Source organism: Mauremys reevesii, linkage group 17 (assembly GCF_016161935.1).
Source record: "Mauremys reevesii isolate NIE-2019 linkage group 17, ASM1616193v1, whole genome shotgun sequence".
In the NCBI taxonomy this organism is placed as follows: domain Eukaryota; kingdom Metazoa; phylum Chordata; order Testudines; family Geoemydidae; genus Mauremys; species Mauremys reevesii.
Window position 1 is genome coordinate 26,921,854 of NC_052639.1, and position 5,866 is coordinate 26,927,719.

Below are 5,866 nucleotides of genomic sequence, written 5' to 3' on the forward strand. Positions count from 1 at the left end.
GGAGAGCAGCGAGATGAACCGAAGGAGCCCGGCGGAGAAAATTCTCTGCGTGTGGACAGAATCCCACCAGTTTTCTCTGTGTTGGGGGTGGGGGGCAGATTTCATGATATCATAGCCCCTGGGGGAGGGGTTTGAATCATAAGTCCAAAGTGGGAGAACAACTCCCCCCACTTGTGCTCAGTCTCCACTAGGGGGCTGGGCTGGGATCACTAGGGAGGGAAGCACAGGGAAAAACAGTTTCCCCTATGGAACCCAGGAGTCCTGGATCCCAGTTCACTCCACCCCAGAGCCAGGGATAGAACCCAGGGGTCCTGGTGCCCAGCCCCCTCCCTGCTCTGACCACTCAACCCCACTCCCCTCCCAGGGTGGTGCAGGGGTCACTGGGTCTGTGTCTCAGCTCAGCTAAGGGCCTTGACTGATTTTCCCAAAGTGCTTCCTTCTGAATCCATCCGACGAAGTGGGGATTCACCCATGAAAGCTCATGCTCCAACACGGCTGTTATTCTATGAGGAGCCACAGGACTCTTTGCTGCTTTTACAGATCCGGCACATCTGCCCCCCCTGCCCAGTCACTGCCCAACCCCGTGTGGGGCACCAGCACTGTGCCGGGTCGTGATGGGAAATTGTCCAAGCTGGCCCAGGAGAGACGTGTGTGTCCCTGCTGCCCCTGCTGGTGGGGCTGAGCCCTACTCTGTGTGTGTGTGCATCTGTGACACTGTTTGTATCAGTGTGTTGCTGGGCTAACCACTAGGAAATGGCTTTGCAGGATTTTGTATTCTGCAGCAAGTCACACACACACACATACATACACACACTCTGACGCACAAAGAGACTCACACAATCGCAAGAACACTCAGACACCACACACCCAGAGGGACATGCTAGCCCAACCCCCAAAGAGAGCAACAATCACCGCCCCCAGCCACACTCACAATCACCCCCCCACACACACCATAATATTCACAATCGTGCTCAGAGATACAACTGCACGCAGTTCACTCCCACAGCTCCCAATACAAGGACCTCCTGCCCCACACAGCATGTGCCAAGGCCTGCGGAACTCACTGCCACTGGATGGCTACCAATGAGAATGATCCCCTCATGCAGGATCATGTGCTTGGACCTTTGTCCCCTCTTGGGGTGCGCTGTGCAGCGTGGCTGGGGATTGTGCAATGGCCCAGCACCAGGCAACGCAGAACGGACACCACACGCCCTGCCCTGCCTCAACTGAGCTACTCTCCTGGTGCATTGGAGACCAGCACCCCACACCGTGGCACTCCTGCCCCACAGGGGGAGAGCTGCAGCCCCCGCCACATTCCGCAGAGGGGAGAAGGGTCAGGCCAGCCAGCCCTTGTAAGATGGGGAAATCTCCACTGGGGTCGACGGTATGGGGCTGCGACATACAGAGAAATAGTTGTCGTGCCGGCAGAGGCGGCAGAGCGCATACACACACACACAATTGCAAACATACACAGACACATGCATGAATCCTGACACACACACACACAATTGCTAATATACACAAACACCCGCACAAATCTAGCCAACACCAACACAAGCCTGAGAGCCAGGGGAGCAGAGCAGGCTGGGGCCGGGTAACTCCACTTCCCGCAGGAGGTAGCCAGCCCCCCATCCCCCACGGAGGCCTGGGACCAGCCCCCCCTCTGCTTGCCCCCACGGAGGCCTGGGGCTCCAGCCTGCTCTGCTCCCCTGGCTCTCAAGCTTGAGGGGAGGGGAACCGCCCACAGCACTCGCCGGCGGCGTGGCTGGGAGCCAGGAAGTGGACCAGGCTGGGGCTGGGTCACTCCACTTACCATGCAGGGAGTGCAGGGAGGGCGGGCTGGGGCCATGGGGAAGAGCCGGGCAGCCCCTGCAGCAGCTCCCCACCCAGCTCACCTCCACTCCGCCTTCTCCCTGAGCTCGCCGGCACCGCTCCACTTCTCCCGCCTCCCAGGCTTGCGGTGCCAATCAGCTGTTTAGTGCCGCAAGCCTGGAAGGGGAGGAGAATTAGAGCGGGGGCGGCGTGCTCAGGGCAGAAGACGGAGCAGAGGTGAGCTGGGACAGGAGTGGTTCCCCTGCACGCCCCATTGCTTGCTGCAGGCAGCCCTCCCCCAAACCTCCCAGCCCCTGCCCCAGCTCACCTCCACTCCACTGCCTCCCTGAGTGCGATTTTTGGTGCCCCCAACCACTTGGCACCCTGGACGGCCGACTAGTTCGCCTAGTGGTTGCACCGGCCCTGGCCACTGCCTATCATCAGGATTCCTCCTCGGTGAGACTAAATCTCCCCACCTAGACAGCCGGTCCATCCGCTGCACCCCGAGCCTCCCTGCCAAAGCCCTGCACCTGGCTCCAGACAATTAAGTCTCACGTGTCGCTGGGAACTCCACTTCTTGTGCCCAGAGAGTCTCGGCCCCCCTCAGTAGCTGACCTGAGAAACACAGTGTCTGCAAAAGCAGCAAAGAGTCCTGTGGCACCTTATAGACTAACAGACGTACTGGAGCATGAGCTTTCGTGGGGGAATCCCCACTTCGTCGGACGCATCAGTGTCTGCCTTTTCCAAAGAAGTACCTAGAGGGACTTTTACCATGTGGCCTAATGGATAAGGCGTCTGACTTTAGATTAGACAATTGAGGGTTTGAGTCCCTTCATGGTTGTGCTTGTCCGGTTTTACCTTTGTGCTGAAAGTCCTGCTCCCTTCAGGGCCTGAACCTCTTCTTGGCCACTCAGGCCAATGCTCTGGCTTCAGCTAGAGCCCGGGAAGGAGTTGGGGGTGGGCGTCACAAAGGCTGGGGCATGAGCCCCAGGTGCTTCCAGTCTCGCCTTTGCCATTCCTGACTTGCCAAAGAAAATGGGCGGCTGCCGGGCTAGGGTGTAGAGCAGTTTCCCTCTTCCAAATGTGCATCTGTCCCTGTGCTTGAGGGGTTGCTAAATAGCACCTTGGGAGCCTGGGTGTTTCTCTGCTTCTCGCCAGCTGGGGAAAAGCCTCTTGGGGTAAAATCTCCTGCCCCACTGAAAAAGTGAGCACCTTGAGTGGGAACAGTAAGAGGCCCCACCAGGGGGGCTGGCCCTGCTTTCCTACCGTCTTCGATAATGGCCACAGAGCATCAGCAGCCGCCCCGCATGCTTGTCTGCGGGTGGCCTTCAGTGGGTGTTTGGCATGGCAGGGAGCAGCCTGGCTGGGTGCTTTTGTGCCTGTCTGAAGGCCACACCTAGGCATGGTCCTGCCCTCCTCTAGCCCTGACCTCAATTGTTCTGTGGCTTTTAAGCCTTCCCTTGGAGCCATCAGCACCAGCCGCCTCTGCTCTAGGTGCCCAGAGGAGGAGAGGTGCTGGGCTCTGTGACAAAGTGGGGGATTTTCTTAGGGTTTGCTGTGTTTTCCAGTGGTTTGCATGCACAGGAGTGGGACTCAGTGTTCCCAGGTGTTACTGGTTTAACGAGGTGAGGGGAAAGGGAGTTTGTTGCTACAGAAGACCGGAGAGGACTTGGGACCCCGGCTGATGGCCTGGAGGATGGAGACCCCAGCGACTGGTGACCTGGTGACCCGGAGACCCAGCTCAGGAGTCACAGGCGGTTCTGGCCAGTGGGAGGACAATGGGCTGCGGGAGAGGACCCCGTGACCAACCTGTTCCAGCCAGAGGAGGGCGGAGAGGAGAGGAGGCCCAGGCAACCCTGTTTACCTGGAGAAAAGACAATGGACAGCGGTGGGGCTTGGGGCCGGAGATATCGGAGGCCTAGCTGGGAAGCGGGGGGCTTGGGGCTGGCGAGGGGAAGCAGGCAGAGCCCACCTGGCTGCAGGGGACTGGGATGTGCTGTTATTGTGAGAGGCCAGGCCTGAGGCCCTGAGAGTTTCCTGTGCTGTGTTCAACTCTCAATAAACCCTCCTGTTTTACGCTGGCTGAGAGTCGCTCTGGGCTAGAGAACAGGGGCATCAACCCTTCGGGGTGAGGAGGCCCAGGGGTCCAGAGCGCGTGGACTCCTGAGGGCCCACGGCGAGAGACAGACGTGCTAAGGCTCAGAGAGGGCAGCTCCAGGAGGTGGAGGGCCTGACCCCAAAGAGAGTGGACCCCCGAGAAGAGCTGTCGCACTGAAAGGGGCACCCCCCATGGACCGCACGGGGCCAAGAGTGGGCACGATCTGTGAGTCCGTGACAGGCAGTGACATCACAAAGGCCTTTTGCAGGACCTCAGACTATTGGCCAAAGGTGGTGGGAGGTGGTGACCTCACAGAGAGATGCTGACATCAGCCAGGCAGGACAGGGCGAGGGGCCAGGGAAACCTCAGAGACCCTGTGGCTTTGCTTCAGCAAGTCTCCCTCTCCAGGTCTCTCTTTGAGGACTGGGGGAGTATTGGGGTTCACGTACCTGAGCGCCAGGAGGAACCTCTTTCGAGTTTTCTCCTTCCCTTTTAGTGATTTTACTTGAAAACAGCCGACCCTGTTTAGACGGTAAGAGCCTCCTCGAGGAAGGGGTGTCCTGGGGGTGTCACAGTTCAGATGCCGGTGCTCCCCCATTCAAGGAAGTTCCCGCCACCCTGATCTGTATTCGCAGGGTGGGAGAGAGCAGCATCCACAGCAGTGATTTGCTCCTGGCTGCTGGAGCAGAGCAGCAGGCTCAGCTGTCAGAACTTCCTGGAGCTATGAAAGGGGAGAGGCCCATGGCTCTGTAGCAGGACTGCAGGGCAGGCAAGTTCACAGAGGGTATTGTGGGATACTGGCAGAGGCCAGTTATGGTGATATAATGAACAGCAGTGTCTACACTGACACTCTGTCACTTTAAGTTTGCTGCAAAAAGCTCTACTGTTCTCATTGAAGTGGTTTTATTTTGCCACCAAAACAGGGCAGTTTTGTCGCCAAACGTGGCATTGCAGTGTGTACACCAGCCAAAAGCTGCTGACCGAGGGAGCGTTGTGTGTTTTTCACACACCAGAGCAATATAATTCTGCTGAAATAACTTTGTAGTGCAGATCTGGCCAAAGATTCACACACACACAGCTTGCAAGGAAAACCTCACCTGCTCCTCTGCTTTGTGGGGCCAGGTGGGGCCCAGGGAGTCAGGTGTGAGCAGACACTGTACCTTAGTCACAGGCAGGCTCTATGGTTTAGCTGGTTAAAGTACCTGTTTTGTAAACAAGAGATCCTGGGTTCAACTCCCAGTGGTGCCTTGTTGAGATGTTTTGAGAGCACCTGGTATTGGCTACTGTCAGAAGACAAAATACAGAGCTAGATGGACCTTTGGTCTAGCCCAGTGTGGTTTTTCTTATGGTTTAAATTACACTCACAGGCACTGATAATAGAATTACTGAAAGTTTGGGATTTAAGAGCTGATAGGTCAGTGGGCCAAGCCCCTCGTGGATGAACCCCTCCCTCTGGGACAGAGGCAGGTTTGGGCTCTCGCACCAAATGCTCATTGTGGCTGCCAGAATCTGTGGGCAGCTCATTTAGTTTCCACCCAGGGTTGAGTCCCTGGTTCACACATCGAGGATAACAACCCTTTGTTTCTCCTGCCCCAATAACATGGAGACTGGGAATGCAACACCAGCCACAAGTGATCATTTCGGCAAGCAACCCAACCTATTTCCAACATACTGTAAATCCACATGCAGACTCATACACGAAACCTTGCAAGAAAATCTTCCTGAGGGGGTCTGAAGCACCTGCTGCTGGAGGAAGGAGGGAGCTGTGGGTTGGGATAGAGGAGCAGCGTGAGGAGCCGGGGGCCTGTGGATTGGGATTGAAGGGCACTGGGAATAGAAGGGGCCTGTGGGTTGGGATTGAGGGGCACTGGGAATAGGAGGGGGCTGTGGGTTGGGACAGAGGAGAAGGGTGAAGAGGAGCAGGCTCTGGTTGGGAGTGAGGCTGGGGACTGGGTC